At 44.3% G+C, this 27,259-nt stretch overlaps 57 non-coding genes across 57 annotated transcripts; all 57 read left to right on the forward strand.

Annotated features, from left to right (window-relative positions):
* Positions 1 to 301: 301 nt before the first annotated feature.
* Positions 302 to 420, forward strand: LOC134117661 (5S ribosomal RNA). Its single transcript, XR_009949217.1, has one exon. It is a non-coding gene; the product is annotated as a 5S ribosomal RNA (ribosomal RNA).
* Positions 421 to 815: 395 nt separating this feature from the next.
* On the forward strand, positions 816 to 934 carry LOC134117662 (5S ribosomal RNA). Its single transcript, XR_009949218.1, has one exon. It is a non-coding gene; the product is annotated as a 5S ribosomal RNA (ribosomal RNA).
* Positions 935 to 1,278: 344 nt separating this feature from the next.
* Positions 1,279 to 1,397, forward strand: LOC134118786 (5S ribosomal RNA). The gene has a single exon (XR_009950347.1). It is a non-coding gene; the product is annotated as a 5S ribosomal RNA (ribosomal RNA).
* A 339-nt stretch (positions 1,398 to 1,736) lies between these two features.
* On the forward strand, positions 1,737 to 1,855 carry LOC134117663 (5S ribosomal RNA). The gene has a single exon (XR_009949219.1). It is a non-coding gene; the product is annotated as a 5S ribosomal RNA (ribosomal RNA).
* Positions 1,856 to 2,250: 395 nt separating this feature from the next.
* Positions 2,251 to 2,369, forward strand: LOC134117664 (5S ribosomal RNA). Its single transcript, XR_009949220.1, has one exon. It is a non-coding gene; the product is annotated as a 5S ribosomal RNA (ribosomal RNA).
* A 344-nt stretch (positions 2,370 to 2,713) lies between these two features.
* Positions 2,714 to 2,832, forward strand: LOC134117665 (5S ribosomal RNA). Its single transcript, XR_009949221.1, has one exon. It is a non-coding gene; the product is annotated as a 5S ribosomal RNA (ribosomal RNA).
* A 339-nt stretch (positions 2,833 to 3,171) lies between these two features.
* LOC134117666 (5S ribosomal RNA) lies at positions 3,172 to 3,290 on the forward strand. Its single transcript, XR_009949222.1, has one exon. It is a non-coding gene; the product is annotated as a 5S ribosomal RNA (ribosomal RNA).
* Positions 3,291 to 3,685: 395 nt separating this feature from the next.
* Positions 3,686 to 3,804, forward strand: LOC134117667 (5S ribosomal RNA). The gene has a single exon (XR_009949223.1). It is a non-coding gene; the product is annotated as a 5S ribosomal RNA (ribosomal RNA).
* A 344-nt stretch (positions 3,805 to 4,148) lies between these two features.
* On the forward strand, positions 4,149 to 4,267 carry LOC134118787 (5S ribosomal RNA). Its single transcript, XR_009950348.1, has one exon. It is a non-coding gene; the product is annotated as a 5S ribosomal RNA (ribosomal RNA).
* A 339-nt stretch (positions 4,268 to 4,606) lies between these two features.
* Positions 4,607 to 4,725, forward strand: LOC134117668 (5S ribosomal RNA). The gene has a single exon (XR_009949224.1). It is a non-coding gene; the product is annotated as a 5S ribosomal RNA (ribosomal RNA).
* Positions 4,726 to 5,120: 395 nt separating this feature from the next.
* On the forward strand, positions 5,121 to 5,239 carry LOC134117669 (5S ribosomal RNA). The gene has a single exon (XR_009949225.1). It is a non-coding gene; the product is annotated as a 5S ribosomal RNA (ribosomal RNA).
* Positions 5,240 to 5,583: 344 nt separating this feature from the next.
* Positions 5,584 to 5,702, forward strand: LOC134117671 (5S ribosomal RNA). The gene has a single exon (XR_009949227.1). It is a non-coding gene; the product is annotated as a 5S ribosomal RNA (ribosomal RNA).
* Positions 5,703 to 6,041: 339 nt separating this feature from the next.
* LOC134117672 (5S ribosomal RNA) lies at positions 6,042 to 6,160 on the forward strand. Its single transcript, XR_009949228.1, has one exon. It is a non-coding gene; the product is annotated as a 5S ribosomal RNA (ribosomal RNA).
* Positions 6,161 to 6,555: 395 nt separating this feature from the next.
* On the forward strand, positions 6,556 to 6,674 carry LOC134117673 (5S ribosomal RNA). The gene has a single exon (XR_009949229.1). It is a non-coding gene; the product is annotated as a 5S ribosomal RNA (ribosomal RNA).
* Positions 6,675 to 7,018: 344 nt separating this feature from the next.
* LOC134117674 (5S ribosomal RNA) lies at positions 7,019 to 7,137 on the forward strand. Its single transcript, XR_009949230.1, has one exon. It is a non-coding gene; the product is annotated as a 5S ribosomal RNA (ribosomal RNA).
* Positions 7,138 to 7,476: 339 nt separating this feature from the next.
* On the forward strand, positions 7,477 to 7,595 carry LOC134117675 (5S ribosomal RNA). The gene has a single exon (XR_009949231.1). It is a non-coding gene; the product is annotated as a 5S ribosomal RNA (ribosomal RNA).
* A 395-nt stretch (positions 7,596 to 7,990) lies between these two features.
* LOC134117676 (5S ribosomal RNA) lies at positions 7,991 to 8,109 on the forward strand. Its single transcript, XR_009949232.1, has one exon. It is a non-coding gene; the product is annotated as a 5S ribosomal RNA (ribosomal RNA).
* Positions 8,110 to 8,448: 339 nt separating this feature from the next.
* LOC134117677 (5S ribosomal RNA) lies at positions 8,449 to 8,567 on the forward strand. Its single transcript, XR_009949233.1, has one exon. It is a non-coding gene; the product is annotated as a 5S ribosomal RNA (ribosomal RNA).
* A 395-nt stretch (positions 8,568 to 8,962) lies between these two features.
* Positions 8,963 to 9,081, forward strand: LOC134118788 (5S ribosomal RNA). Its single transcript, XR_009950349.1, has one exon. It is a non-coding gene; the product is annotated as a 5S ribosomal RNA (ribosomal RNA).
* A 339-nt stretch (positions 9,082 to 9,420) lies between these two features.
* LOC134117678 (5S ribosomal RNA) lies at positions 9,421 to 9,539 on the forward strand. Its single transcript, XR_009949234.1, has one exon. It is a non-coding gene; the product is annotated as a 5S ribosomal RNA (ribosomal RNA).
* Positions 9,540 to 9,934: 395 nt separating this feature from the next.
* On the forward strand, positions 9,935 to 10,053 carry LOC134118789 (5S ribosomal RNA). Its single transcript, XR_009950350.1, has one exon. It is a non-coding gene; the product is annotated as a 5S ribosomal RNA (ribosomal RNA).
* A 339-nt stretch (positions 10,054 to 10,392) lies between these two features.
* Positions 10,393 to 10,511, forward strand: LOC134117679 (5S ribosomal RNA). Its single transcript, XR_009949235.1, has one exon. It is a non-coding gene; the product is annotated as a 5S ribosomal RNA (ribosomal RNA).
* Positions 10,512 to 10,855: 344 nt separating this feature from the next.
* LOC134117680 (5S ribosomal RNA) lies at positions 10,856 to 10,974 on the forward strand. The gene has a single exon (XR_009949236.1). It is a non-coding gene; the product is annotated as a 5S ribosomal RNA (ribosomal RNA).
* A 339-nt stretch (positions 10,975 to 11,313) lies between these two features.
* Positions 11,314 to 11,432, forward strand: LOC134117682 (5S ribosomal RNA). Its single transcript, XR_009949238.1, has one exon. It is a non-coding gene; the product is annotated as a 5S ribosomal RNA (ribosomal RNA).
* Positions 11,433 to 11,771: 339 nt separating this feature from the next.
* LOC134117683 (5S ribosomal RNA) lies at positions 11,772 to 11,890 on the forward strand. The gene has a single exon (XR_009949239.1). It is a non-coding gene; the product is annotated as a 5S ribosomal RNA (ribosomal RNA).
* Positions 11,891 to 12,234: 344 nt separating this feature from the next.
* LOC134117684 (5S ribosomal RNA) lies at positions 12,235 to 12,353 on the forward strand. Its single transcript, XR_009949240.1, has one exon. It is a non-coding gene; the product is annotated as a 5S ribosomal RNA (ribosomal RNA).
* Positions 12,354 to 12,692: 339 nt separating this feature from the next.
* LOC134117685 (5S ribosomal RNA) lies at positions 12,693 to 12,811 on the forward strand. The gene has a single exon (XR_009949241.1). It is a non-coding gene; the product is annotated as a 5S ribosomal RNA (ribosomal RNA).
* Positions 12,812 to 13,155: 344 nt separating this feature from the next.
* LOC134117686 (5S ribosomal RNA) lies at positions 13,156 to 13,274 on the forward strand. The gene has a single exon (XR_009949242.1). It is a non-coding gene; the product is annotated as a 5S ribosomal RNA (ribosomal RNA).
* A 395-nt stretch (positions 13,275 to 13,669) lies between these two features.
* LOC134117687 (5S ribosomal RNA) lies at positions 13,670 to 13,788 on the forward strand. The gene has a single exon (XR_009949243.1). It is a non-coding gene; the product is annotated as a 5S ribosomal RNA (ribosomal RNA).
* Positions 13,789 to 14,127: 339 nt separating this feature from the next.
* On the forward strand, positions 14,128 to 14,246 carry LOC134117688 (5S ribosomal RNA). Its single transcript, XR_009949244.1, has one exon. It is a non-coding gene; the product is annotated as a 5S ribosomal RNA (ribosomal RNA).
* Positions 14,247 to 14,590: 344 nt separating this feature from the next.
* Positions 14,591 to 14,709, forward strand: LOC134117689 (5S ribosomal RNA). The gene has a single exon (XR_009949245.1). It is a non-coding gene; the product is annotated as a 5S ribosomal RNA (ribosomal RNA).
* Positions 14,710 to 15,104: 395 nt separating this feature from the next.
* Positions 15,105 to 15,223, forward strand: LOC134117690 (5S ribosomal RNA). Its single transcript, XR_009949246.1, has one exon. It is a non-coding gene; the product is annotated as a 5S ribosomal RNA (ribosomal RNA).
* A 339-nt stretch (positions 15,224 to 15,562) lies between these two features.
* LOC134117691 (5S ribosomal RNA) lies at positions 15,563 to 15,681 on the forward strand. Its single transcript, XR_009949247.1, has one exon. It is a non-coding gene; the product is annotated as a 5S ribosomal RNA (ribosomal RNA).
* A 344-nt stretch (positions 15,682 to 16,025) lies between these two features.
* On the forward strand, positions 16,026 to 16,144 carry LOC134117693 (5S ribosomal RNA). Its single transcript, XR_009949249.1, has one exon. It is a non-coding gene; the product is annotated as a 5S ribosomal RNA (ribosomal RNA).
* A 395-nt stretch (positions 16,145 to 16,539) lies between these two features.
* On the forward strand, positions 16,540 to 16,658 carry LOC134117694 (5S ribosomal RNA). The gene has a single exon (XR_009949250.1). It is a non-coding gene; the product is annotated as a 5S ribosomal RNA (ribosomal RNA).
* A 339-nt stretch (positions 16,659 to 16,997) lies between these two features.
* LOC134117695 (5S ribosomal RNA) lies at positions 16,998 to 17,116 on the forward strand. Its single transcript, XR_009949251.1, has one exon. It is a non-coding gene; the product is annotated as a 5S ribosomal RNA (ribosomal RNA).
* Positions 17,117 to 17,511: 395 nt separating this feature from the next.
* LOC134117696 (5S ribosomal RNA) lies at positions 17,512 to 17,630 on the forward strand. The gene has a single exon (XR_009949252.1). It is a non-coding gene; the product is annotated as a 5S ribosomal RNA (ribosomal RNA).
* Positions 17,631 to 17,969: 339 nt separating this feature from the next.
* On the forward strand, positions 17,970 to 18,088 carry LOC134117697 (5S ribosomal RNA). The gene has a single exon (XR_009949253.1). It is a non-coding gene; the product is annotated as a 5S ribosomal RNA (ribosomal RNA).
* Positions 18,089 to 18,432: 344 nt separating this feature from the next.
* On the forward strand, positions 18,433 to 18,551 carry LOC134117699 (5S ribosomal RNA). The gene has a single exon (XR_009949255.1). It is a non-coding gene; the product is annotated as a 5S ribosomal RNA (ribosomal RNA).
* Positions 18,552 to 18,890: 339 nt separating this feature from the next.
* Positions 18,891 to 19,009, forward strand: LOC134117700 (5S ribosomal RNA). Its single transcript, XR_009949256.1, has one exon. It is a non-coding gene; the product is annotated as a 5S ribosomal RNA (ribosomal RNA).
* A 395-nt stretch (positions 19,010 to 19,404) lies between these two features.
* On the forward strand, positions 19,405 to 19,523 carry LOC134118790 (5S ribosomal RNA). The gene has a single exon (XR_009950351.1). It is a non-coding gene; the product is annotated as a 5S ribosomal RNA (ribosomal RNA).
* Positions 19,524 to 19,862: 339 nt separating this feature from the next.
* Positions 19,863 to 19,981, forward strand: LOC134117701 (5S ribosomal RNA). The gene has a single exon (XR_009949257.1). It is a non-coding gene; the product is annotated as a 5S ribosomal RNA (ribosomal RNA).
* Positions 19,982 to 20,325: 344 nt separating this feature from the next.
* LOC134117702 (5S ribosomal RNA) lies at positions 20,326 to 20,444 on the forward strand. The gene has a single exon (XR_009949258.1). It is a non-coding gene; the product is annotated as a 5S ribosomal RNA (ribosomal RNA).
* A 395-nt stretch (positions 20,445 to 20,839) lies between these two features.
* LOC134117703 (5S ribosomal RNA) lies at positions 20,840 to 20,958 on the forward strand. The gene has a single exon (XR_009949259.1). It is a non-coding gene; the product is annotated as a 5S ribosomal RNA (ribosomal RNA).
* Positions 20,959 to 21,297: 339 nt separating this feature from the next.
* On the forward strand, positions 21,298 to 21,416 carry LOC134117705 (5S ribosomal RNA). Its single transcript, XR_009949261.1, has one exon. It is a non-coding gene; the product is annotated as a 5S ribosomal RNA (ribosomal RNA).
* A 344-nt stretch (positions 21,417 to 21,760) lies between these two features.
* Positions 21,761 to 21,879, forward strand: LOC134117706 (5S ribosomal RNA). Its single transcript, XR_009949262.1, has one exon. It is a non-coding gene; the product is annotated as a 5S ribosomal RNA (ribosomal RNA).
* A 395-nt stretch (positions 21,880 to 22,274) lies between these two features.
* Positions 22,275 to 22,393, forward strand: LOC134117707 (5S ribosomal RNA). The gene has a single exon (XR_009949263.1). It is a non-coding gene; the product is annotated as a 5S ribosomal RNA (ribosomal RNA).
* A 339-nt stretch (positions 22,394 to 22,732) lies between these two features.
* Positions 22,733 to 22,851, forward strand: LOC134117708 (5S ribosomal RNA). Its single transcript, XR_009949264.1, has one exon. It is a non-coding gene; the product is annotated as a 5S ribosomal RNA (ribosomal RNA).
* Positions 22,852 to 23,195: 344 nt separating this feature from the next.
* Positions 23,196 to 23,314, forward strand: LOC134117709 (5S ribosomal RNA). Its single transcript, XR_009949265.1, has one exon. It is a non-coding gene; the product is annotated as a 5S ribosomal RNA (ribosomal RNA).
* A 339-nt stretch (positions 23,315 to 23,653) lies between these two features.
* On the forward strand, positions 23,654 to 23,772 carry LOC134117710 (5S ribosomal RNA). Its single transcript, XR_009949266.1, has one exon. It is a non-coding gene; the product is annotated as a 5S ribosomal RNA (ribosomal RNA).
* Positions 23,773 to 24,167: 395 nt separating this feature from the next.
* LOC134118792 (5S ribosomal RNA) lies at positions 24,168 to 24,286 on the forward strand. Its single transcript, XR_009950353.1, has one exon. It is a non-coding gene; the product is annotated as a 5S ribosomal RNA (ribosomal RNA).
* A 339-nt stretch (positions 24,287 to 24,625) lies between these two features.
* On the forward strand, positions 24,626 to 24,744 carry LOC134117711 (5S ribosomal RNA). Its single transcript, XR_009949267.1, has one exon. It is a non-coding gene; the product is annotated as a 5S ribosomal RNA (ribosomal RNA).
* Positions 24,745 to 25,088: 344 nt separating this feature from the next.
* On the forward strand, positions 25,089 to 25,207 carry LOC134117712 (5S ribosomal RNA). Its single transcript, XR_009949268.1, has one exon. It is a non-coding gene; the product is annotated as a 5S ribosomal RNA (ribosomal RNA).
* Positions 25,208 to 25,546: 339 nt separating this feature from the next.
* LOC134117713 (5S ribosomal RNA) lies at positions 25,547 to 25,665 on the forward strand. The gene has a single exon (XR_009949269.1). It is a non-coding gene; the product is annotated as a 5S ribosomal RNA (ribosomal RNA).
* A 339-nt stretch (positions 25,666 to 26,004) lies between these two features.
* On the forward strand, positions 26,005 to 26,123 carry LOC134117714 (5S ribosomal RNA). Its single transcript, XR_009949270.1, has one exon. It is a non-coding gene; the product is annotated as a 5S ribosomal RNA (ribosomal RNA).
* A 344-nt stretch (positions 26,124 to 26,467) lies between these two features.
* On the forward strand, positions 26,468 to 26,586 carry LOC134117716 (5S ribosomal RNA). Its single transcript, XR_009949272.1, has one exon. It is a non-coding gene; the product is annotated as a 5S ribosomal RNA (ribosomal RNA).
* Positions 26,587 to 26,925: 339 nt separating this feature from the next.
* On the forward strand, positions 26,926 to 27,044 carry LOC134117717 (5S ribosomal RNA). The gene has a single exon (XR_009949273.1). It is a non-coding gene; the product is annotated as a 5S ribosomal RNA (ribosomal RNA).
* Positions 27,045 to 27,259: the final 215 nt, after the last annotated feature.

Genomic DNA, 27,259 nt, shown 5'->3' on the forward strand with positions numbered 1-27,259 from the left:
ATTGTACACCTACACAATTGTAAAAAAAAATTCACATTGTAGAACAGATGCAATAGGAAGAAGATGAAAGGTGGCTTACGTCCATACCATCGTCAGGCCATTTGAGGTGGCGGGGACTGCAATGGCCATTCACCGATTGGCTGGGACTCCTGGGCGGGTCTTCTCTAGTCCATCCAATTTTCGGCATGGGATGTCACAGCCTTCTTTGCATACCCTTATTTAACCCACACAAAGATGCCAACGGCAGGCGTGTCATAATTCATTGACGCATTATAAAGGATTAGGAAAAAGATGAAAAGCAGCTTACGGCCATACCTCTCTGGTTCCGCCCGATCTCGTCTGATCTCGGAAGCTAAGCAGAGCAGGGCCTGGTTAGTACCTGGATGGAAGACCGCCTGGGAATCCCAGGTGCCGTAAGCTTTTTCACTTCTCTCTCCGAAAGCCGCCGAGCGCCGCAGATTGTACACCTACAAATTACAAAAAGAACATCACATTGTTGAAGAGATGCATGTTTAGTGTTGTTTTAACGTTGGATATGAAAGGAAATTAGACAATATTATCCAAAATGATTCCGTTTCATGATTGCTAAATTAGTGTTGATCAACATTTACGATTGGCATACTATTGTTTGTAATTTAGCCGTTGAAATACAGGTGCTAACCCAACATGTTAGAATTGCCAGTGAAGAAAAGTAAAGTTACCTTCAGGCTTTAGGAACCTCTCTTGCCAATGCTAAGAACTGCTTCAATTTTAGAAAAAGAAACTTCTGATTATCTTTGACACGTTTTAAAGGATTAGGAAAAAGATGAAAAGCAGCTTACGGCCATACCTCTCTGGTTCCGCCCGATCTCGTCTGATCTCGGAAGCTAAGCAGAGCAGGGCCTGGTTAGTACCTGGATGGAAGACCGCCTGGGAATCCCAGGTGCCGTAAGCTTTTTCACTTCTCTCTCCGAAAGCCGCCCAGCGCCGTAGATTGTACACCTGTTTTAAAGTTGGATATGAAAGGAAATTAGACAATATTATCCAAAATGATTCCGTTTCATGATTGCTAAATTAGTGTTGATCAACATTTACGATTGGCATACTATTGTTTGTAATTTAGCCGTTGAAATACAGGTGCTAACCCAACATGTTAGAATTGCCAGTGAAGAAAAGTAAAGTTACCTTCAGGCTTTAGGAACCTCTCTTGCCAATGCTAAGAACTGCTTCAATTTTAGAAAAAGAAACTTCTGATTATCTTTGACACGTTTTAAAGGATTAGGAAAAAGATGAAAAGCAGCTTACGGCCATACCTCTCTGGTTCCGCCCGATCTCGTCTGATCTCGGAAGCTAAGCAGAGCAGGGCCTGGTTAGTACCTGGATGGAAGATCGCCTGGGAATCCCAGGTGCCGTAAGCTTTTTCACTTCTCTCTCTGAAAGCCGCCCAGCGCCGTAGATTGTACACCTACACAATTGTAAAAAAAAATTCACATTGTAGAAGAGATGCAATAGGAAGAAGATGAAAGGTGGCTTACGTCCATACCATCGTCAGGCCATTTGAGGTGGCGGGGACTGCAATGGCCATTCACCGATTGGCTGGGACTCCTGGGCGGGTCTTCTCTAGTCCATCCAATTTTCGGCATGGGATGTCACAGCCTTCTTTGCATACCCTTATTTAACCCACACAAAGATGCCAACGGCAGGCGTGTCATAATTCATTGACGCATTATAAAGGATTAGGAAAAAGATGAAAAGCAGCTTACGGCCATACCTCTCTGGTTCCGCCCGATCTCGTCTGATCTCGGAAGCTAAGCAGAGCAGGGCCTGGTTAGTACCTGGATGGAAGACCGCCTGGGAATCCCAGGTGCCGTAAGCTTTTTCACTTCTCTCTCCGAAAGCCGCCGAGCGCCGCAGATTGTACACCTACAAATTACAAAAAGAACATCACATTGTTGAAGAGATGCATGTTTAGTGTTGTTTTAACGTTGGATATGAAAGGAAATTAGACAATATTATCCAAAATGATTCCGTTTCATGATTGCTAAATTAGTGTTGATCAACATTTACGATTGGCATACTATTGTTTGTAATTTAGCCGTTGAAATACAGGTGCTAACCCAACATGTTAGAATTGCCAGTGAAGAAAAGTAAAGTTACCTTCAGGCTTTAGGAACCTCTCTTGCCAATGCTAAGAACTGCTTCAATTTTAGAAAAAGAAACTTCTGATTATCTTTGACACGTTTTAAAGGATTAGGAAAAAGATGAAAAGCAGCTTACGGCCATACCTCTCTGGTTCCGCCCGATCTCGTCTGATCTCGGAAGCTAAGCAGAGCAGGGCCTGGTTAGTACCTGGATGGAAGACCGCCTGGGAATCCCAGGTGCCGTAAGCTTTTTCACTTCTCTCTCCGAAAGCCGCCCAGCGCCGTAGATTGTACACCTGTTTTAAAGTTGGATATGAAAGGAAATTAGACAATATTATCCAAAATGATTCCGTTTCATGATTGCTAAATTAGTGTTGATCAACATTTACGATTGGCATACTATTGTTTGTAATTTAGCCGTTGAAATACAGGTGCTAACCCAACATGTTAGAATTGCCAGTGAAGAAAAGTAAAGTTACCTTCAGGCTTTAGGAACCTCTCTTGCCAATGCTAAGAACTGCTTCAATTTTAGAAAAAGAAACTTCTGATTATCTTTGACACGTTTTAAAGGATTAGGAAAAAGATGAAAAGCAGCTTACGGCCATACCTCTCTGGTTCCGCCCGATCTCGTCTGATCTCGGAAGCTAAGCAGAGCAGGGCCTGGTTAGTACCTGGATGGAAGACCGCCTGGGAATCCCAGGTGCCGTAAGCTTTTTCACTTCTCTCTCTGAAAGCCGCCCAGCGCCGTAGATTGTACACCTACACAATTGTAAAAAAAAATTCACATTGTAGAACAGATGCAATAGGAAGAAGATGAAAGGTGGCTTACGTCCATACCATCGTCAGGCCATTTGAGGTGGCGGGGACTGCAATGGCCATTCACCGATTGGCTGGGACTCCTGGGCGGGTCTTCTCTAGTCCATCCAATTTTCGGCATGGGATGTCACAGCCTTCTTTGCATACCCTTATTTAACCCACACAAAGATGCCAACGGCAGGCGTGTCATAATTCATTGACGCATTATAAAGGATTAGGAAAAAGATGAAAAGCAGCTTACGGCCATACCTCTCTGGTTCCGCCCGATCTCGTCTGATCTCGGAAGCTAAGCAGAGCAGGGCCTGGTTAGTACCTGGATGGAAGACCGCCTGGGAATCCCAGGTGCCGTAAGCTTTTTCACTTCTCTCTCCGAAAGCCGCCGAGCGCCGCAGATTGTACACCTACAAATTACAAAAAGAACATCACATTGTTGAAGAGATGCATGTTTAGTGTTGTTTTAACGTTGGATATGAAAGGAAATTAGACAATATTATCCAAAATGATTCCGTTTCATGATTGCTAAATTAGTGTTGATCAACATTTACGATTGGCATACTATTGTTTGTAATTTAGCCGTTGAAATACAGGTGCTAACCCAACATGTTAGAATTGCCAGTGAAGAAAAGTAAAGTTACCTTCAGGCTTTAGGAACCTCTCTTGCCAATGCTAAGAACTGCTTCAATTTTAGAAAAAGAAACTTCTGATTATCTTTGACACGTTTTAAAGGATTAGGAAAAAGATGAAAAGCAGCTTACGGCCATACCTCTCTGGTTCCGCCCGATCTCGTCTGATCTCGGAAGCTAAGCAGAGCAGGGCCTGGTTAGTACCTGGATGGAAGACCGCCTGGGAATCCCAGGTGCCGTAAGCTTTTTCACTTCTCTCTCCGAAAGCCGCCCAGCGCCGTAGATTGTACACCTGTTTTAAAGTTGGATATGAAAGGAAATTAGACAATATTATCCAAAATGATTCCGTTTCATGATTGCTAAATTAGTGTTGATCAACATTTACGATTGGCATACTATTGTTTGTAATTTAGCCGTTGAAATACAGGTGCTAACCCAACATGTTAGAATTGCCAGTGAAGAAAAGTAAAGTTACCTTCAGGCTTTAGGAACCTCTCTTGCCAATGCTAAGAACTGCTTCAATTTTAGAAAAAGAAACTTCTGATTATCTTTGACACGTTTTAAAGGATTAGGAAAAAGATGAAAAGCAGCTTACGGCCATACCTCTCTGGTTCCGCCCGATCTCGTCTGATCTCGGAAGCTAAGCAGAGCAGGGCCTGGTTAGTACCTGGATGGAAGATCGCCTGGGAATCCCAGGTGCCGTAAGCTTTTTCACTTCTCTCTCTGAAAGCCGCCCAGCGCCGTAGATTGTACACCTACACAATTGTAAAAAAAAATTCACATTGTAGAAGAGATGCAATAGGAAGAAGATGAAAGGTGGCTTACGTCCATACCATCGTCAGGCCATTTGAGGTGGCGGGGACTGCAATGGCCATTCACCGATTGGCTGGGACTCCTGGGCGGGTCTTCTCTAGTCCATCCAATTTTCGGCATGGGATGTCACAGCCTTCTTTGCATACCCTTATTTAACCCACACAAAGATGCCAACGGCAGGCGTGTCATAATTCATTGACGCATTATAAAGGATTAGGAAAAAGATGAAAAGCAGCTTACGGCCATACCTCTCTGGTTCCGCCCGATCTCGTCTGATCTCGGAAGCTAAGCAGAGCAGGGCCTGGTTAGTACCTGGATGGAAGACCGCCTGGGAATCCCAGGTGCCGTAAGCTTTTTCACTTCTCTCTCCGAAAGCCGCCGAGCGCCGCAGATTGTACACCTACAAATTACAAAAAGAACATCACATTGTTGAAGAGATGCATGTTTAGTGTTGTTTTAACGTTGGATATGAAAGGAAATTAGACAATATTATCCAAAATGATTCCGTTTCATGATTGCTAAATTAGTGTTGATCAACATTTACGATTGGCATACTATTGTTTGTAATTTAGCCGTTGAAATACAGGTGCTAACCCAACATGTTAGAATTGCCAGTGAAGAAAAGTAAAGTTACCTTCAGGCTTTAGGAACCTCTCTTGCCAATGCTAAGAACTGCTTCAATTTTAGAAAAAGAAACTTCTGATTATCTTTGACACGTTTTAAAGGATTAGGAAAAAGATGAAAAGCAGCTTACGGCCATACCTCTCTGGTTCCGCCCGATCTCGTCTGATCTCGGAAGCTAAGCAGAGCAGGGCCTGGTTAGTACCTGGATGGAAGACCGCCTGGGAATCCCAGGTGCCGTAAGCTTTTTCACTTCTCTCTCCGAAAGCCGCCCAGCGCCGTAGATTGTACACCTGTTTTAAAGTTGGATATGAAAGGAAATTAGACAATATTATCCAAAATGATTCCGTTTCATGATTGCTAAATTAGTGTTGATCAACATTTACGATTGGCATACTATTGTTTGTAATTTAGCCGTTGAAATACAGGTGCTAACCCAACATGTTAGAATTGCCAGTGAAGAAAAGTAAAGTTACCTTCAGGCTTTAGGAACCTCTCTTGCCAATGCTAAGAACTGCTTCAATTTTAGAAAAAGAAACTTCTGATTATCTTTGACACGTTTTAAAGGATTAGGAAAAAGATGAAAAGCAGCTTACGGCCATACCTCTCTGGTTCCGCCCGATCTCGTCTGATCTCGGAAGCTAAGCAGAGCAGGGCCTGGTTAGTACCTGGATGGAAGACCGCCTGGGAATCCCAGGTGCCGTAAGCTTTTTCACTTCTCTCTCTGAAAGCCGCCCAGCGCCGTAGATTGTACACCTACACAATTGTAAAAAAAAATTCACATTGTAGAACAGATGCAATAGGAAGAAGATGAAAGGTGGCTTACGTCCATACCATCAACAGGCCATTTGAGGTGGCGGGGACTGCAATGGCCATTCACCGATTGGCTGGGACTCCTGGGCGGGTCTTCTCTAGTCCATCCAATTTTCGGCATGGGATGTCACAGCCTTCTTTGCATACCCTTATTTAACCCACACAAAGATGCCAACGGCAGGCGTGTCATAATTCATTGACGCATTATAAAGGATTAGGAAAAAGATGAAAAGCAGCTTACGGCCATACCTCTCTGGTTCCGCCCGATCTCGTCTGATCTCGGAAGCTAAGCAGAGCAGGGCCTGGTTAGTACCTGGATGGAAGACCGCCTGGGAATCCCAGGTGCCGTAAGCTTTTTCACTTCTCTCTCCGAAAGCCGCCGAGCGCCGCAGATTGTACACCTACAAATTACAAAAAGAACATCACATTGTTGAAGAGATGCATGTTTAGTGTTGTTTTAACGTTGGATATGAAAGGAAATTAGACAATATTATCCAAAATGATTCCGTTTCATGATTGCTAAATTAGTGTTGATCAACATTTACGATTGGCATACTATTGTTTGTAATTTAGCCGTTGAAATACAGGTGCTAACCCAACATGTTAGAATTGCCAGTGAAGAAAAGTAAAGTTACCTTCAGGCTTTAGGAACCTCTCTTGCCAATGCTAAGAACTGCTTCAATTTTAGAAAAAGAAACTTCTGATTATCTTTGACACGTTTTAAAGGATTAGGAAAAAGATGAAAAGCAGCTTACGGCCATACCTCTCTGGTTCCGCCCGATCTCGTCTGATCTCGGAAGCTAAGCAGAGCAGGGCCTGGTTAGTACCTGGATGGAAGACCGCCTGGGAATCCCAGGTGCCGTAAGCTTTTTCACTTCTCTCTCCGAAAGCCGCCCAGCGCCGTAGATTGTACACCTGTTTTAAAGTTGGATATGAAAGGAAATTAGACAATATTATCCAAAATGATTCCGTTTCATGATTGCTAAATTAGTGTTGATCAACATTTACGATTGGCATACTATTGTTTGTAATTTAGCCGTTGAAATACAGGTGCTAACCCAACATGTTAGAATTGCCAGTGAAGAAAAGTAAAGTTACCTTCAGGCTTTAGGAACCTCTCTTGCCAATGCTAAGAACTGCTTCAATTTTAGAAAAAGAAACTTCTGATTATCTTTGACACGTTTTAAAGGATTAGGAAAAAGATGAAAAGCAGCTTACGGCCATACCTCTCTGGTTCCGCCCGATCTCGTCTGATCTCGGAAGCTAAGCAGAGCAGGGCCTGGTTAGTACCTGGATGGAAGACCGCCTGGGAATCCCAGGTGCCGTAAGCTTTTTCACTTCTCTCTCTGAAAGCCGCCCAGCGCCGTAGATTGTACACCTACACAATTGTAAAAAAAAATTCACATTGTAGAACAGATGCAATAGGAAGAAGATGAAAGGTGGCTTACGTCCATACCATCAACAGGCCATTTGAGGTGGCGGGGACTGCAATGGCCATTCACCGATTGGCTGGGACTCCTGGGCGGGTCTTCTCTAGTCCATCCAATTTTCGGCATGGGATGTCACAGCCTTCTTTGCATACCCTTATTTAACCCACACAAAGATGCCAACGGCAGGCGTGTCATAATTCATTGACGCATTATAAAGGATTAGGAAAAAGATGAAAAGCAGCTTACGGCCATACCTCTCTGGTTCCGCCCGATCTCGTCTGATCTCGGAAGCTAAGCAGAGCAGGGCCTGGTTAGTACCTGGATGGAAGACCGCCTGGGAATCCCAGGTGCCGTAAGCTTTTTCACTTCTCTCTCCGAAAGCCGCCGAGCGCCGCAGATTGTACACCTACAAATTACAAAAAGAACATCACATTGTTGAAGAGATGCATGTTTAGTGTTGTTTTAACGTTGGATATGAAAGGAAATTAGACAATATTATCCAAAATGATTCCGTTTCATGATTGCTAAATTAGTGTTGATCAACATTTACGATTGGCATACTATTGTTTGTAATTTAGCCGTTGAAATACAGGTGCTAACCCAACATGTTAGAATTGCCAGTGAAGAAAAGTAAAGTTACCTTCAGGCTTTAGGAACCTCTCTTGCCAATGCTAAGAACTGCTTCAATTTTAGAAAAAGAAACTTCTGATTATCTTTGACACGTTTTAAAGGATTAGGAAAAAGATGAAAAGCAGCTTACGGCCATACCTCTCTGGTTCCGCCCGATCTCGTCTGATCTCGGAAGCTAAGCAGAGCAGGGCCTGGTTAGTACCTGGATGGAAGACCGCCTGGGAATCCCAGGTGCCGTAAGCTTTTTCACTTCTCTCTCTGAAAGCCGCCCAGCGCCGTAGATTGTACACCTACACAATTGTAAAAAAAAATTCACATTGTAGAAGAGATGCAATAGGAAGAAGATGAAAGGTGGCTTACGTCCATACCATCGTCAGGCCATTTGAGGTGGCGGGGACTGCAATGGCCATTCACCGATTGGCTGGGACTCCTGGGCGGGTCTTCTCTAGTCCATCCAATTTTCGGCATGGGATGTCACAGCCTTCTTTGCATACCCTTATTTAACCCACACAAAGATGCCAACGGCAGGCGTGTCATAATTCATTGACGCATTATAAAGGATTAGGAAAAAGATGAAAAGCAGCTTACGGCCATACCTCTCTGGTTCCGCCCGATCTCGTCTGATCTCGGAAGCTAAGCAGAGCAGGGCCTGGTTAGTACCTGGATGGAAGACCGCCTGGGAATCCCAGGTGCCGTAAGCTTTTTCACTTCTCTCTCCGAAAGCCGCCGAGCGCCGCAGATTGTACACCTACAAATTACAAAAAGAACATCACATTGTTGAAGAGATGCATGTTTAGTGTTGTTTTAACGTTGGATATGAAAGGAAATTAGACAATATTATCCAAAATGATTCCGTTTCATGATTGCTAAATTAGTGTTGATCAACATTTACGATTGGCATACTATTGTTTGTAATTTAGCCGTTGAAATACAGGTGCTAACCCAACATGTTAGAATTGCCAGTGAAGAAAAGTAAAGTTACCTTCAGGCTTTAGGAACCTCTCTTGCCAATGCTAAGAACTGCTTCAATTTTAGAAAAAGAAACTTCTGATTATCTTTGACACGTTTTAAAGGATTAGGAAAAAGATGAAAAGCAGCTTACGGCCATACCTCTCTGGTTCCGCCCGATCTCGTCTGATCTCGGAAGCTAAGCAGAGCAGGGCCTGGTTAGTACCTGGATGGAAGATCGCCTGGGAATCCCAGGTGCCGTAAGCTTTTTCACTTCTCTCTCTGAAAGCCGCCCAGCGCCGTAGATTGTACACCTACACAATTGTAAAAAAAAATTCACATTGTAGAAGAGATGCAATAGGAAGAAGATGAAAGGTGGCTTACGTCCATACCATCGTCAGGCCATTTGAGGTGGCGGGGACTGCAATGGCCATTCACCGATTGGCTGGGACTCCTGGGCGGGTCTTCTCTAGTCCATCCAATTTTCGGCATGGGATGTCACAGCCTTCTTTGCATACCCTTATTTAACCCACACAAAGATGCCAACGGCAGGCGTGTCATAATTCATTGACGCATTATAAAGGATTAGGAAAAAGATGAAAAGCAGCTTACGGCCATACCTCTCTGGTTCCGCCCGATCTCGTCTGATCTCGGAAGCTAAGCAGAGCAGGGCCTGGTTAGTACCTGGATGGAAGACCGCCTGGGAATCCCAGGTGCCGTAAGCTTTTTCACTTCTCTCTCCGAAAGCCGCCGAGCGCCGCAGATTGTACACCTACAAATTACAAAAAGAACATCACATTGTTGAAGAGATGCATGTTTAGTGTTGTTTTAACGTTGGATATGAAAGGAAATTAGACAATATTATCCAAAATGATTCCGTTTCATGATTGCTAAATTAGTGTTGATCAACATTTACGATTGGCATACTATTGTTTGTAATTTAGCCGTTGAAATACAGGTGCTAACCCAACATGTTAGAATTGCCAGTGAAGAAAAGTAAAGTTACCTTCAGGCTTTAGGAACCTCTCTTGCCAATGCTAAGAACTGCTTCAATTTTAGAAAAAGAAACTTCTGATTATCTTTGACACGTTTTAAAGGATTAGGAAAAAGATGAAAAGCAGCTTACGGCCATACCTCTCTGGTTCCGCCCGATCTCGTCTGATCTCGGAAGCTAAGCAGAGCAGGGCCTGGTTAGTACCTGGATGGAAGATCGCCTGGGAATCCCAGGTGCCGTAAGCTTTTTCACTTCTCTCTCTGAAAGCCGCCCAGCGCCGTAGATTGTACACCTACACAATTGTAAAAAAAATTTCACATTGTAGAAGAGATGCAATAGGAAGAAGATGAAAGGTGGCTTACGTCCATACCATCGTCAGGCCATTTGAGGTGGCGGGGACTGCAATGGCCATTCACCGATTGGCTGGGACTCCTGGGCGGGTCTTCTCTAGTCCATCCAATTTTCGGCATGGGATGTCACAGCCTTCTTTGCATACCCTTATTTAACCCACACAAAGATGCCAACGGCAGGCGTGTCATAATTCATTGACGCATTATAAAGGATTAGGAAAAAGATGAAAAGCAGCTTACGGCCATACCTCTCTGGTTCCGCCCGATCTCGTCTGATCTCGGAAGCTAAGCAGAGCAGGGCCTGGTTAGTACCTGGATGGAAGACCGCCTGGGAATCCCAGGTGCCGTAAGCTTTTTCACTTCTCTCTCCGAAAGCCGCCCAGCGCCGTAGATTGTACACCTGTTTTAAAGTTGGATATGAAAGGAAATTAGACAATATTATCCAAAATGATTCCGTTTCATGATTGCTAAATTAGTGTTGATCCACATTTACGATTGGCATACTATTGTTTGTAATTTAGCCGTTGAAATACAGGTGCTAACCCAACATGTTAGAATTGCCAGTGAAGAAAAGTAAAGTTACCTTCAGGCTTTAGGAACCTCTCTTGCCAATGCTAAGAACTGCTTCAATTTTAGAAAAAGAAACTTCTGATTATCTTTGACACGTTTTAAAGGATTAGGAAAAAGATGAAAAGCAGCTTACGGCCATACCTCTCTGGTTCCGCCCGATCTCGTCTGATCTCGGAAGCTAAGCAGAGCAGGGCCTGGTTAGTACCTGGATGGAAGACCGCCTGGGAATCCCAGGTGCCGTAAGCTTTTTCACTTCTCTCTCTGAAAGCCGCCCAGCGCCGTAGATTGTACACCTACACAATTGTAAAAAAAAATTCACATTGTAGAAGAGATGCAATAGGAAGAAGATGAAAGGTGGCTTACGTCCATACCATCGTCAGGCCATTTGAGGTGGCGGGGACTGCAATGGCCATTCACCGATTGGCTGGGACTCCTGGGCGGGTCTTCTCTAGTCCATCCAATTTTCGGCATGGGATGTCACAGCCTTCTTTGCATACCCTTATTTAACCCACACAAAGATGCCAACGGCAGGCGTGTCATAATTCATTGACGCATTATAAAGGATTAGGAAAAAGATGAAAAGCAGCTTACGGCCATACCTCTCTGGTTCCGCCCGATCTCGTCTGATCTCGGAAGCTAAGCAGAGCAGGGCCTGGTTAGTACCTGGATGGAAGACCGCCTGGGAATCCCAGGTGCCGTAAGCTTTTTCACTTCTCTCTCTGAAAGCCGCCCAGCGCCGTAGATTGTACACCTACACAATTGTAAAAAAAATTTCACATTGTAGAAGAGATGCAATAGGAAGAAGATGAAAGGTGGCTTACGTCCATACCATCGTCAGGCCATTTGAGGTGGCGGGGACTGCAATGGCCATTCACCGATTGGCTGGGACTCCTGGGCGGGTCTTCTCTAGTCCATCCAATTTTCGGCATGGGATGTCACAGCCTTCTTTGCATACCCTTATTTAACCCACACAAAGATGCCAACGGCAGGCGTGTCATAATTCATTGACGCATTATAAAGGATTAGGAAAAAGATGAAAAGCAGCTTACGGCCATACCTCTCTGGTTCCGCCCGATCTCGTCTGATCTCGGAAGCTAAGCAGAGCAGGGCCTGGTTAGTACCTGGATGGAAGACCGCCTGGGAATCCCAGGTGCCGTAAGCTTTTTCACTTCTCTCTCCGAAAGCCGCCCAGCGCCGTAGATTGTACACCTGTTTTAAAGTTGGATATGAAAGGAAATTAGACAATATTATCCAAAATGATTCCGTTTCATGATTGCTAAATTAGTGTTGATCAACATTTACGATTGGCATACTATTGTTTGTAATTTAGCCGTTGAAATACAGGTGCTAACCCAACATGTTAGAATTGCCAGTGAAGAAAAGTAAAGTTACCTTCAGGCTTTAGGAACCTCTCTTGCCAATGCTAAGAACTGCTTCAATTTTAGAAAAAGAAACTTCTGATTATCTTTGACACGTTTTAAAGGATTAGGAAAAAGATGAAAAGCAGCTTACGGCCATACCTCTCTGGTTCCGCCCGATCTCGTCTGATCTCGGAAGCTAAGCAGAGCAGGGCCTGGTTAGTACCTGGATGGAAGACCGCCTGGGAATCCCAGGTGCCGTAAGCTTTTTCACTTCTCTCTCTGAAAGCCGCCCAGCGCCGTAGATTGTACACCTACACAATTGTAAAAAAAAATTCACATTGTAGAAGAGATGCAATAGGAAGAAGATGAAAGGTGGCTTACGTCCATACCATCGTCAGGCCATTTGAGGTGGCGGGGACTGCAATGGCCATTCACCGATTGGCTGGGACTCCTGGGCGGGTCTTCTCTAGTCCATCCAATTTTCGGCATGGGATGTCACAGCCTTCTTTGCATACCCTTATTTAACCCACACAAAGATGCCAACGGCAGGCGTGTCATAATTCATTGACGCATTATAAAGGATTAGGAAAAAGATGAAAAGCAGCTTACGGCCATACCTCTCTGGTTCCGCCCGATCTCGTCTGATCTCGGAAGCTAAGCAGAGCAGGGCCTGGTTAGTACCTGGATGGAAGACCGCCTGGGAATCCCAGGTGCCGTAAGCTTTTTCACTTCTCTCTCCGAAAGCCGCCCAGCGCCGTAGATTGTACACCTGTTTTAAAGTTGGATATGAAAGGAAATTAGACAATATTATCCAAAATGATTCCGTTTCATGATTGCTAAATTAGTGTTGATCAACATTTACGATTGGCATACTATTGTTTGTAATTTAGCCGTTGAAATACAGGTGCTAACCCAACATGTTAGAATTGCCAGTGAAGAAAAGTAAAGTTACCTTCAGGCTTTAGGAACCTCTCTTGCCAATGCTAAGAACTGCTTCAATTTTAGAAAAAGAAACTTCTGATTATCTTTGACACGTTTTAAAGGATTAGGAAAAAGATGAAAAGCAGCTTACGGCCATACCTCTCTGGTTCCGCCCGATCTCGTCTGATCTCGGAAGCTAAGCAGAGCAGGGCCTGGTTAGTACCTGGATGGAAGACCGCCTGGGAATCCCAGGTGCCGTAAGCTTTTTCACTTCTCTCTCCGAAAGCCGCCGAGCGCCGCAGATTGTACACCTACAAATTACAAAAAGAACATCACATTGTTGAAGAGATGCATGTTTAGTGTTGTTTTAACGTTGGATATGAAAGGAAATTAGACAATATTATCCAAAATGATTCCGTTTCATGATTGCTAAATTAGTGTTGATCAACATTTACGATTGGCATACTATTGTTTGTAATTTAGCCGTTGAAATACAGGTGCTAACCCAACATGTTAGAATTGCCAGTGAAGAAAAGTAAAGTTACCTTCAGGCTTTAGGAACCTCTCTTGCCAATGCTAAGAACTGCTTCAATTTTAGAAAAAGAAACTTCTGATTATCTTTGACACGTTTTAAAGGATTAGGAAAAAGATGAAAAGCAGCTTACGGCCATACCTCTCTGGTTCCGCCCGATCTCGTCTGATCTCGGAAGCTAAGCAGAGCAGGGCCTGGTTAGTACCTGGATGGAAGACCGCCTGGGAATCCCAGGTGCCGTAAGCTTTTTCACTTCTCTCTCTGAAAGCCGCCCAGCGCCGTAGATTGTACACCTACACAATTGTAAAAAAAAATTCACATTGTAGAAGAGATGCAATAGGAAGAAGATGAAAGGTGGCTTACGTCCATACCATCGTCAGGCCATTTGAGGTGGCGGGGACTGCAATGGCCATTCACCGATTGGCTGGGACTCCTGGGCGGGTCTTCTCTAGTCCATCCAATTTTCGGCATGGGATGTCACAGCCTTCTTTGCATACCCTTATTTAACCCACACAAAGATGCCAACGGCAGGCGTGTCATAATTCATTGACGCATTATAAAGGATTAGGAAAAAGATGAAAAGCAGCTTACGGCCATACCTCTCTGGTTCCGCCCGATCTCGTCTGATCTCGGAAGCTAAGCAGAGCAGGGCCTGGTTAGTACCTGGATGGAAGACCGCCTGGGAATCCCAGGTGCCGTAAGCTTTTTCACTTCTCTCTCCGAAAGCCGCCCAGCGCCGTAGATTGTACACCTGTTTTAAAGTTGGATATGAAAGGAAATTAGACAATATTATCCAAAATGATTCCGTTTCATGATTGCTAAATTAGTGTTGATCAACATTTACGATTGGCATACTATTGTTTGTAATTTAGCCGTTGAAATACAGGTGCTAACCCAACATGTTAGAATTGCCAGTGAAGAAAAGTAAAGTTACCTTCAGGCTTTAGGAACCTCTCTTGCCAATGCTAAGAACTGCTTCAATTTTAGAAAAAGAAACTTCTGATTATCTTTGACACGTTTTAAAGGATTAGGAAAAAGATGAAAAGCAGCTTACGGCCATACCTCTCTGGTTCCGCCCGATCTCGTCTGATCTCGGAAGCTAAGCAGAGCAGGGCCTGGTTAGTACCTGGATGGAAGACCGCCTGGGAATCCCAGGTGCCGTAAGCTTTTTCACTTCTCTCTCCGAAAGCCGCCGAGCGCCGCAGATTGTACACCTACAAATTACAAAAAGAACATCACATTGTTGAAGAGATGCATGTTTAGTGTTGTTTTAACGTTGGATATGAAAGGAAATTAGACAATATTATCCAAAATGATTCCGTTTCATGATTGCTAAATTAGTGTTGATCAACATTTACGATTGGCATACTATTGTTTGTAATTTAGCCGTTGAAATACAGGTGCTAACCCAACATGTTAGAATTGCCAGTGAAGAAAAGTAAAGTTACCTTCAGGCTTTAGGAACCTCTCTTGCCAATGCTAAGAACTGCTTCAATTTTAGAAAAAGAAACTTCTGATTATCTTTGACACGTTTTAAAGGATTAGGAAAAAGATGAAAAGCAGCTTACGGCCATACCTCTCTGGTTCCGCCCGATCTCGTCTGATCTCGGAAGCTAAGCAGAGCAGGGCCTGGTTAGTACCTGGATGGAAGACCGCCTGGGAATCCCAGGTGCCGTAAGCTTTTTCACTTCTCTCTCTGAAAGCCGCCCAGCGCCGTAGATTGTACACCTACACAATTGTAAAAAAAAATTCACATTGTAGAAGAGATGCAATAGGAAGAAGATGAAAGGTGGCTTACGTCCATACCATCGTCAGGCCATTTGAGGTGGCGGGGACTGCAATGGCCATTCACCGATTGGCTGGGACTCCTGGGCGGGTCTTCTCTAGTCCATCCAATTTTCGGCATGGGATGTCACAGCCTTCTTTGCATACCCTTATTTAACCCACACAAAGATGCCAACGGCAGGCGTGTCATAATTCATTGACGCATTATAAAGGATTAGGAAAAAGATGAAAAGCAGCTTACGGCCATACCTCTCTGGTTCCGCCCGATCTCGTCTGATCTCGGAAGCTAAGCAGAGCAGGGCCTGGTTAGTACCTGGATGGAAGACCGCCTGGGAATCCCAGGTGCCGTAAGCTTTTTCACTTCTCTCTCCGAAAGCCGCCCAGCGCCGTAGATTGTACACCTGTTTTAAAGTTGGATATGAAAGGAAATTAGACAATATTATCCAAAATGATTCCGTTTCATGATTGCTAAATTAGTGTTGATCAACATTTACGATTGGCATACTATTGTTTGTAATTTAGCCGTTGAAATACAGGTGCTAACCCAACATGTTAGAATTGCCAGTGAAGAAAAGTAAAGTTACCTTCAGGCTTTAGGAACCTCTCTTGCCAATGCTAAGAACTGCTTCAATTTTAGAAAAAGAAACTTCTGATTATCTTTGACACGTTTTAAAGGATTAGGAAAAAGATGAAAAGCAGCTTACGGCCATACCTCTCTGGTTCCGCCCGATCTCGTCTGATCTCGGAAGCTAAGCAGAGCAGGGCCTGGTTAGTACCTGGATGGAAGACCGCCTGGGAATCCCAGGTGCCGTAAGCTTTTTCACTTCTCTCTCCGAAAGCCGCCGAGCGCCGCAGATTGTACACCTACAAATTACAAAAAGAACATCACATTGTTGAAGAGATGCATGTTTAGTGTTGTTTTAACGTTGGATATGAAAGGAAATTAGACAATATTATCCAAAATGATTCCGTTTCATGATTGCTAAATTAGTGTTGATCAACATTTACGATTGGCATACTATTGTTTGTAATTTAGCCGTTGAAATACAGGTGCTAACCCAACATGTTAGAATTGCCAGTGAAGAAAAGTAAAGTTACCTTCAGGCTTTAGGAACCTCTCTTGCCAATGCTAAGAACTGCTTCAATTTTAGAAAAAGAAACTTCTGATTATCTTTGACACGTTTTAAAGGATTAGGAAAAAGATGAAAAGCAGCTTACGGCCATACCTCTCTGGTTCCGCCCGATCTCGTCTGATCTCGGAAGCTAAGCAGAGCAGGGCCTGGTTAGTACCTGGATGGAAGACCGCCTGGGAATCCCAGGTGCCGTAAGCTTTTTCACTTCTCTCTCTGAAAGCCGCCCAGCGCCGTAGATTGTACACCTACACAATTGTAAAAAAAAATTCACATTGTAGAAGAGATGCAATAGGAAGAAGATGAAAGGTGGCTTACGTCCATACCATCGTCAGGCCATTTGAGGTGGCGGGGACTGCAATGGCCATTCACCGATTGGCTGGGACTCCTGGGCGGGTCTTCTCTAGTCCATCCAATTTTCGGCATGGGATGTCACAGCCTTCTTTGCATACCCTTATTTAACCCACACAAAGATGCCAACGGCAGGCGTGTCATAATTCATTGACGCATTATAAAGGATTAGGAAAAAGATGAAAAGCAGCTTACGGCCATACCTCTCTGGTTCCGCCCGATCTCGTCTGATCTCGGAAGCTAAGCAGAGCAGGGCCTGGTTAGTACCTGGATGGAAGACCGCCTGGGAATCCCAGGTGCCGTAAGCTTTTTCACTTCTCTCTCCGAAAGCCGCCGAGCGCCGCAGATTGTACACCTACAAATTACAAAAAGAACATCACATTGTTGAAGAGATGCATGTTTAGTGTTGTTTTAACGTTGGATATGAAAGGAAATTAGACAATATTATCCAAAATGATTCCGTTTCATGATTGCTAAATTAGTGTTGATCAACATTTACGATTGGCATACTATTGTTTGTAATTTAGCCGTTGAAATACAGGTGCTAACCCAACATGTTAGAATTGCCAGTGAAGAAAAGTAAAGTTACCTTCAGGCTTTAGGAACCTCTCTTGCCAATGCTAAGAACTGCTTCAATTTTAGAAAAAGAAACTTCTGATTATCTTTGACACGTTTTAAAGGATTAGGAAAAAGATGAAAAGCAGCTTACGGCCATACCTCTCTGGTTCCGCCCGATCTCGTCTGATCTCGGAAGCTAAGCAGAGCAGGGCCTGGTTAGTACCTGGATGGAAGACCGCCTGGGAATCCCAGGTGCCGTAAGCTTTTTCACTTCTCTCTCTGAAAGCCGCCCAGCGCCGTAGATTGTACACCTACACAATTGTAAAAAAAATTTCACATTGTAGAAGAGATGCAATAGGAAGAAGATGAAAGGTGGCTTACGTCCATACCATCGTCAGGCCATTTGAGGTGGCGGGGACTGCAATGGCCATTCACCGATTGGCTGGGACTCCTGGGCGGGTCTTCTCTAGTCCATCCAATTTTCGGCATGGGATGTCACAGCCTTCTTTGCATACCCTTATTTAACCCACACAAAGATGCCAACGGCAGGCGTGTCATAATTCATTGACGCATTATAAAGGATTAGGAAAAAGATGAAAAGCAGCTTACGGCCATACCTCTCTGGTTCCGCCCGATCTCGTCTGATCTCGGAAGCTAAGCAGAGCAGGGCCTGGTTAGTACCTGGATGGAAGACCGCCTGGGAATCCCAGGTGCCGTAAGCTTTTTCACTTCTCTCTCCGAAAGCCGCCCAGCGCCGTAGATTGTACACCTGTTTTAAAGTTGGATATGAAAGGAAATTAGACAATATTATCCAAAATGATTCCGTTTCATGATTGCTAAATTAGTGTTGATCAACATTTACGATTGGCATACTATTGTTTGTAATTTAGCCGTTGAAATACAGGTGCTAACCCAACATGTTAGAATTGCCAGTGAAGAAAAGTAAAGTTACCTTCAGGCTTTAGGAACCTCTCTTGCCAATGCTAAGAACTGCTTCAATTTTAGAAAAAGAAACTTCTGATTATCTTTGACACGTTTTAAAGGATTAGGAAAAAGATGAAAAGCAGCTTACGGCCATACCTCTCTGGTTCCGCCCGATCTCGTCTGATCTCGGAAGCTAAGCAGAGCAGGGCCTGGTTAGTACCTGGATGGAAGACCGCCTGGGAATCCCAGGTGCCGTAAGCTTTTTCACTTCTCTCTCTGAAAGCCGCCCAGCGCCGTAGATTGTACACCTACACAATTGTAAAAAAAAATTCACATTGTAGAAGAGATGCAATAGGAAGAAGATGAAAGGTGGCTTACGTCCATACCATCGTCAGGCCATTTGAGGTGGCGGGGACTGCAATGGCCATTCACCGATTGGCTGGGACTCCTGGGCGGGTCTTCTCTAGTCCATCCAATTTTCGGCATGGGATGTCACAGCCTTCTTTGCATACCCTTATTTAACCCACACAAAGATGCCAACGGCAGGCGTGTCATAATTCATTGACGCATTATAAAGGATTAGGAAAAAGATGAAAAGCAGCTTACGGCCATACCTCTCTGGTTCCGCCCGATCTCGTCTGATCTCGGAAGCTAAGCAGAGCAGGGCCTGGTTAGTACCTGGATGGAAGACCGCCTGGGAATCCCAGGTGCCGTAAGCTTTTTCACTTCTCTCTCCGAAAGCCGCCGAGCGCCGCAGATTGTACACCTACAAATTACAAAAAGAACATCACATTGTTGAAGAGATGCATGTTTAGTGTTGTTTTAACGTTGGATATGAAAGGAAATTAGACAATATTATCCAAAATGATTCCGTTTCATGATTGCTAAATTAGTGTTGATCAACATTTACGATTGGCATACTATTGTTTGTAATTTAGCCGTTGAAATACAGGTGCTAACCCAACATGTTAGAATTGCCAGTGAAGAAAAGTAAAGTTACCTTCAGGCTTTAGGAACCTCTCTTGCCAATGCTAAGAACTGCTTCAATTTTAGAAAAAGAAACTTCTGATTATCTTTGACACGTTTTAAAGGATTAGGAAAAAGATGAAAAGCAGCTTACGGCCATACCTCTCTGGTTCCGCCCGATCTCGTCTGATCTCGGAAGCTAAGCAGAGCAGGGCCTGGTTAGTACCTGGATGGAAGATCGCCTGGGAATCCCAGGTGCCGTAAGCTTTTTCACTTCTCTCTCTGAAAGCCGCCCAGCGCCGTAGATTGTACACCTACACAATTGTAAAAAAAATTTCACATTGTAGAAGAGATGCAATAGGAAGAAGATGAAAGGTGGCTTACGTCCATACCATCGTCAGGCCATTTGAGGTGGCGGGGACTGCAATGGCCATTCACCGATTGGCTGGGACTCCTGGGCGGGTCTTCTCTAGTCCATCCAATTTTCGGCATGGGATGTCACAGCCTTCTTTGCATACCCTTATTTAACCCACACAAAGATGCCAACGGCAGGCGTGTCATAATTCATTGACGCATTATAAAGGATTAGGAAAAAGATGAAAAGCAGCTTACGGCCATACCTCTCTGGTTCCGCCCGATCTCGTCTGATCTCGGAAGCTAAGCAGAGCAGGGCCTGGTTAGTACCTGGATGGAAGACCGCCTGGGAATCCCAGGTGCCGTAAGCTTTTTCACTTCTCTCTCCGAAAGCCGCCCAGCGCCGTAGATTGTACACCTGTTTTAAAGTTGGATATGAAAGGAAATTAGACAATATTATCCAAAATGATTCCGTTTCATGATTGCTAAATTAGTGTTGATCAACATTTACGATTGGCATACTATTGTTTGTAATTTAGCCGTTGAAATACAGGTGCTAACCCAACATGTTAGAATTGCCAGTGAAGAAAAGTAAAGTTACCTTCAGGCTTTAGGAACCTCTCTTGCCAATGCTAAGAACTGCTTCAATTTTAGAAAAAGAAACTTCTGATTATCTTTGACACGTTTTAAAGGATTAGGAAAAAGATGAAAAGCAGCTTACGGCCATACCTCTCTGGTTCCGCCCGATCTCGTCTGATCTCGGAAGCTAAGCAGAGCAGGGCCTGGTTAGTACCTGGATGGAAGACCGCCTGGGAATCCCAGGTGCCGTAAGCTTTTTCACTTCTCTCTCCGAAAGCCGCCGAGCGCCGCAGATTGTACACCTACAAATTACAAAAAGAACATCACATTGTTGAAGAGATGCATGTTTAGTGTTGTTTTAACGTTGGATATGAAAGGAAATTAGACAATATTATCCAAAATGATTCCGTTTCATGATTGCTAAATTAGTGTTGATCAACATTTACGATTGGCATACTATTGTTTGTAATTTAGCCGTTGAAATACAGGTGCTAACCCAACATGTTAGAATTGCCAGTGAAGAAAAGTAAAGTTACCTTCAGGCTTTAGGAACCTCTCTTGCCAATGCTAAGAACTGCTTCAATTTTAGAAAAAGAAACTTCTGATTATCTTTGACACGTTTTAAAGGATTAGGAAAAAGATGAAAAGCAGCTTACGGCCATACCTCTCTGGTTCCGCCCGATCTCGTCTGATCTCGGAAGCTAAGCAGAGCAGGGCCTGGTTAGTACCTGGATGGAAGACCGCCTGGGAATCCCAGGTGCCGTAAGCTTTTTCACTTCTCTCTCTGAAAGCCGCCCAGCGCCGTAGATTGTACACCTACACAATTGTAAAAAAAAATTCACATTGTAGAAGAGATGCAATAGGAAGAAGATGAAAGGTGGCTTACGTCCATACCATCGTCAGGCCATTTGAGGTGGCGGGGACTGCAATGGCCATTCACCGATTGGCTGGGACTCCTGGGCGGGTCTTCTCTAGTCCATCCAATTTTCGGCATGGGATGTCACAGCCTTCTTTGCATACCCTTATTTAACCCACACAAAGATGCCAACGGCAGGCGTGTCATAATTCATTGACGCATTATAAAGGATTAGGAAAAAGATGAAAAGCAGCTTACGGCCATACCTCTCTGGTTCCGCCCGATCTCGTCTGATCTCGGAAGCTAAGCAGAGCAGGGCCTGGTTAGTACCTGGATGGAAGACCGCCTGGGAATCCCAGGTGCCGTAAGCTTTTTCACTTCTCTCTCCGAAAGCCGCCCAGCGCCGTAGATTGTACACCTGTTTTAAAGTTGGATATGAAAGGAAATTAGACAATATTATCCAAAATGATTCCGTTTCATGATTGCTAAATTAGTGTTGATCAACATTTACGATTGGCATACTATTGTTTGTAATTTAGCCGTTGAAATACAGGTGCTAACCCAACATGTTAGAATTGCCAGTGAAGAAAAGTAAAGTTACCTTCAGGCTTTAGGAACCTCTCTTGCCAATGCTAAGAACTGCTTCAATTTTAGAAAAAGAAACTTCTGATTATCTTTGACACGTTTTAAAGGATTAGGAAAAAGATGAAAAGCAGCTTACGGCCATACCTCTCTGGTTCCGCCCGATCTCGTCTGATCTCGGAAGCTAAGCAGAGCAGGGCCTGGTTAGTACCTGGATGGAAGACCGCCTGGGAATCCCAGGTGCCGTAAGCTTTTTCACTTCTCTCTCCGAAAGCCGCCGAGCGCCGCAGATTGTACACCTACAAATTACAAAAAGAACATCACATTGTTGAAGAGATGCATGTTTAGTGTTGTTTTAACGTTGGATATGAAAGGAAATTAGACAATATTATCCAAAATGATTCCGTTTCATGATTGCTAAATTAGTGTTGATCAACATTTACGATTGGCATACTATTGTTTGTAATTTAGCCGTTGAAATACAGGTGCTAACCCAACATGTTAGAATTGCCAGTGAAGAAAAGTAAAGTTACCTTCAGGCTTTAGGAACCTCTCTTGCCAATGCTAAGAACTGCTTCAATTTTAGAAAAAGAAACTTCTGATTATCTTTGACACGTTTTAAAGGATTAGGAAAAAGATGAAAAGCAGCTTACGGCCATACCTCTCTGGTTCCGCCCGATCTCGTCTGATCTCGGAAGCTAAGCAGAGCAGGGCCTGGTTAGTACCTGGATGGAAGACCGCCTGGGAATCCCAGGTGCCGTAAGCTTTTTCACTTCTCTCTCTGAAAGCCGCCCAGCGCCGTAGATTGTACACCTACACAATTGTAAAAAAAATTTCACATTGTAGAAGAGATGCAATAGGAAGAAGATGAAAGGTGGCTTACGTCCATACCATCGTCAGGCCATTTGAGGTGGCGGGGACTGCAATGGCCATTCACCGATTGGCTGGGACTCCTGGGCGGGTCTTCTCTAGTCCATCCAATTTTCGGCATGGGATGTCACAGCCTTCTTTGCATACCCTTATTTAACCCACACAAAGATGCCAACGGCAGGCGTGTCATAATTCATTGACGCATTATAAAGGATTAGGAAAAAGATGAAAAGCAGCTTACGGCCATACCTCTCTGGTTCCGCCCGATCTCGTCTGATCTCGGAAGCTAAGCAGAGCAGGGCCTGGTTAGTACCTGGATGGAAGACCGCCTGGGAATCCCAGGTGCCGTAAGCTTTTTCACTTCTCTCTCCGAAAGCCGCCCAGCGCCGTAGATTGTACACCTGTTTTAAAGTTGGATATGAAAGGAAATTAGACAATATTATCCAAAATGATTCCGTTTCATGATTGCTAAATTAGTGTTGATCAACATTTACGATTGGCATACTATTGTTTGTAATTTAGCCGTTGAAATACAGGTGCTAACCCAACATGTTAGAATTGCCAGTGAAGAAAAGTAAAGTTACCTTCAGGCTTTAGGAACCTCTCTTGCCAATGCTAAGAACTGCTTCAATTTTAGAAAAAGAAACTTCTGATTATCTTTGACACGTTTTAAAGGATTAGGAAAAAGATGAAAAGCAGCTTACGGCCATACCTCTCTGGTTCCGCCCGATCTCGTCTGATCTCGGAAGCTAAGCAGAGCAGGGCCTGGTTAGTACCTGGATGGAAGACCGCCTGGGAATCCCAGGTGCCGTAAGCTTTTTCACTTCTCTCTCTGAAAGCCGCCCAGCGCCGTAGATTGTACACCTACACAATTGTAAAAAAAAATTCACATTGTAGAAGAGATGCAATAGGAAGAAGATGAAAGGTGGCTTACGTCCATACCATCGTCAGGCCATTTGAGGTGGCGGGGACTGCAATGGCCATTCACCGATTGGCTGGGACTCCTGGGCGGGTCTTCTCTAGTCCATCCAATTTTCGGCATGGGATGTCACAGCCTTCTTTGCATACCCTTATTTAACCCACACAAAGATGCCAACGGCAGGCGTGTCATAATTCATTGACGCATTATAAAGGATTAGGAAAAAGATGAAAAGCAGCTTACGGCCATACCTCTCTGGTTCCGCCCGATCTCGTCTGATCTCGGAAGCTAAGCAGAGCAGGGCCTGGTTAGTACCTGGATGGAAGACCGCCTGGGAATCCCAGGTGCCGTAAGCTTTTTCACTTCTCTCTCCGAAAGCCGCCGAGCGCCGCAGATTGTACACCTACAAATTACAAAAAGAACATCACATTGTTGAAGAGATGCATGTTTAGTGTTGTTTTAACGTTGGATATGAAAGGAAATTAGACAATATTATCCAAAATGATTCCGTTTCATGATTGCTAAATTAGTGTTGATCAACATTTACGATTGGCATACTATTGTTTGTAATTTAGCCGTTGAAATACAGGTGCTAACCCAACATGTTAGAATTGCCAGTGAAGAAAAGTAAAGTTACCTTCAGGCTTTAGGAACCTCTCTTGCCAATGCTAAGAACTGCTTCAATTTTAGAAAAAGAAACTTCTGATTATCTTTGACACGTTTTAAAGGATTAGGAAAAAGATGAAAAGCAGCTTACGGCCATACCTCTCTGGTTCCGCCCGATCTCGTCTGATCTCGGAAGCTAAGCAGAGCAGGGCCTGGTTAGTACCTGGATGGAAGATCGCCTGGGAATCCCAGGTGCCGTAAGCTTTTTCACTTCTCTCTCTGAAAGCCGCCCAGCGCCGTAGATTGTACACCTACACAATTGTAAAAAAAAATTCACATTGTAGAAGAGATGCAATAGGAAGAAGATGAAAGGTGGCTTACGTCCATACCATCGTCAGGCCATTTGAGGTGGCGGGGACTGCAATGGCCATTCACCGATTGGCTGGGACTCCTGGGCGGGTCTTCTCTAGTCCATCCAATTTTCGGCATGGGATGTCACAGCCTTCTTTGCATACCCTTATTTAACCCACACAAAGATGCCAACGGCAGGCGTGTCATAATTCATTGACGCATTATAAAGGATTAGGAAAAAGATGAAAAGCAGCTTACGGCCATACCTCTCTGGTTCCGCCCGATCTCGTCTGATCTCGGAAGCTAAGCAGAGCAGGGCCTGGTTAGTACCTGGATGGAAGACCGCCTGGGAATCCCAGGTGCCGTAAGCTTTTTCACTTCTCTCTCCGAAAGCCGCCCAGCGCCGTAGATTGTACACCTGTTTTAAAGTTGGATATGAAAGGAAATTAGACAATATTATCCAAAATGATTCCGTTTCATGATTGCTAAATTAGTGTTGATCAACATTTACGATTGGCATACTATTGTTTGTAATTTAGCCGTTGAAATACAGGTGCTAACCCAACATGTTAGAATTGCCAGTGAAGAAAAGTAAAGTTACCTTCAGGCTTTAGGAACCTCTCTTGCCAATGCTAAGAACTGCTTCAATTTTAGAAAAAGAAACTTCTGATTATCTTTGACACGTTTTAAAGGATTAGGAAAAAGATGAAAAGCAGCTTACGGCCATACCTCTCTGGTTCCGCCCGATCTCGTCTGATCTCGGAAGCTAAGCAGAGCAGGGCCTGGTTAGTACCTGGATGGAAGACCGCCTGGGAATCCCAGGTGCCGTAAGCTTTTTCACTTCTCTCTCTGAAAGCCGCCCAGCGCCGTAGATTGTACACCTACACAATTGTAAAAAAAAATTCACATTGTAGAAGAGATGCAATAGGAAGAAGATGAAAGGTGGCTTACGTCCATACCATCGTCAGGCCATTTGAGGTGGCGGGGACTGCAATGGCCATTCACCGATTGGCTGGGACTCCTGGGCGGGTCTTCTCTAGTCCATCCAATTTTCGGCATGGGATGTCACAGCCTTCTTTGCATACCCTTATTTAACCCACACAAAGATGCCAACGGCAGGCGTGTCATAATTCATTGACGCATTATAAAGGATTAGGAAAAAGATGAAAAGCAGCTTACGGCCATACCTCTCTGGTTCCGCCCGATCTCGTCTGATCTCGGAAGCTAAGCAGAGCAGGGCCTGGTTAGTACCTGGATGGAAGACCGCCTGGGAATCCCAGGTGCCGTAAGCTTTTTCACTTCTCTCTCTGAAAGCCGCCCAGCGCCGTAGATTGTACACCTACACAATTGTAAAAAAAATTTCACATTGTAGAAGAGATGCAATAGGAAGAAGATGAAAGGTGGCTTACGTCCATACCATCGTCAGGCCATTTGAGGTGGCGGGGACTGCAATGGCCATTCACCGATTGGCTGGGACTCCTGGGCGGGTCTTCTCTAGTCCATCCAATTTTCGGCATGGGATGTCACAGCCTTCTTTGCATACCCTTATTTAACCCACACAAAGATGCCAACGGCAGGCGTGTCATAATTCATTGACGCATTATAAAGGATTAGGAAAAAGATGAAAAGCAGCTTACGGCCATACCTCTCTGGTTCCGCCCGATCTCGTCTGATCTCGGAAGCTAAGCAGAGCAGGGCCTGGTTAGTACCTGGATGGAAGACCGCCTGGGAATCCCAGGTGCCGTAAGCTTTTTCACTTCTCTCTCCGAAAGCCGCCCAGCGCCGTAGATTGTACACCTGTTTTAAAGTTGGATATGAAAGGAAATTAGACAATATTATCCAAAATGATTCCGTTTCATGATTGCTAAATTAGTGTTGATCAACATTTACGATTGGCATACTATTGTTTGTAATTTAGCCGTTGAAATACAGGTGCTAACCCAACATGTTAGAATTGCCAGTGAAGAAAAGTAAAGTTACCTTCAGGCTTTAGGAACCTCTCTTGCCAATGCTAAGAACTGCTTCAATTTTAGAAAAAGAAACTTCTGATTATCTTTGACACGTTTTAAAGGATTAGGAAAAAGATGAAAAGCAGCTTACGGCCATACCTCTCTGGTTCCGCCCGATCTCGTCTGATCTCGGAAGCTAAGCAGAGCAGGGCCTGGTTAGTACCTGGATGGAAGACCGCCTGGGAATCCCAGGTGCCGTAAGCTTTTTCACTTCTCTCTCTGAAAGCCGCCCAGCGCCGTAGATTGTACACCTACACAATTGTAAAAAAAAATTCACATTGTAGAAGAGATGCAATAGGAAGAAGATGAAAGGTGGCTTACGTCCATACCATCGTCAGGCCATTTGAGGTGGCGGGGACTGCAATGGCCATTCACCGATTGGCTGGGACTCCTGGGCGGGTCTTCTCTAGTCCATCCAATTTTCGGCATGGGATGTCACAGCCTTCTTTGCATACCCTTATTTAACCCACACAAAGATGCCAACGGCAGGCGTGTCATAATTCATTGACGCATTATAAAGGATTAGGAAAAAGATGAAAAGCAGCTTACGGCCATACCTCTCTGGTTCCGCCCGATCTCGTCTGATCTCGGAAGCTAAGCAGAGCAGGGCCTGGTTAGTACCTGGATGGAAGACCGCCTGGGAATCCCAGGTGCCGTAAGCTTTTTCACTTCTCTCTCCGAAAGCCGCCGAGCGCCGCAGATTGTACACCTACAAATTACAAAAAGAACATCACATTGTTGAAGAGATGCATGTTTAGTGTTGTTTTAACGTTGGATATGAAAGGAAATTAGACAATATTATCCAAAATGATTCCGTTTCATGATTGCTAAATTAGTGTTGATCAACATTTACGATTGGCATACTATTGTTTGTAAT

This window comes from Pungitius pungitius, unplaced genomic scaffold, assembly GCF_949316345.1.
Source record: "Pungitius pungitius unplaced genomic scaffold, fPunPun2.1 scaffold_24, whole genome shotgun sequence".
NCBI classification, from domain to species: domain Eukaryota; kingdom Metazoa; phylum Chordata; class Actinopteri; order Perciformes; family Gasterosteidae; genus Pungitius; species Pungitius pungitius.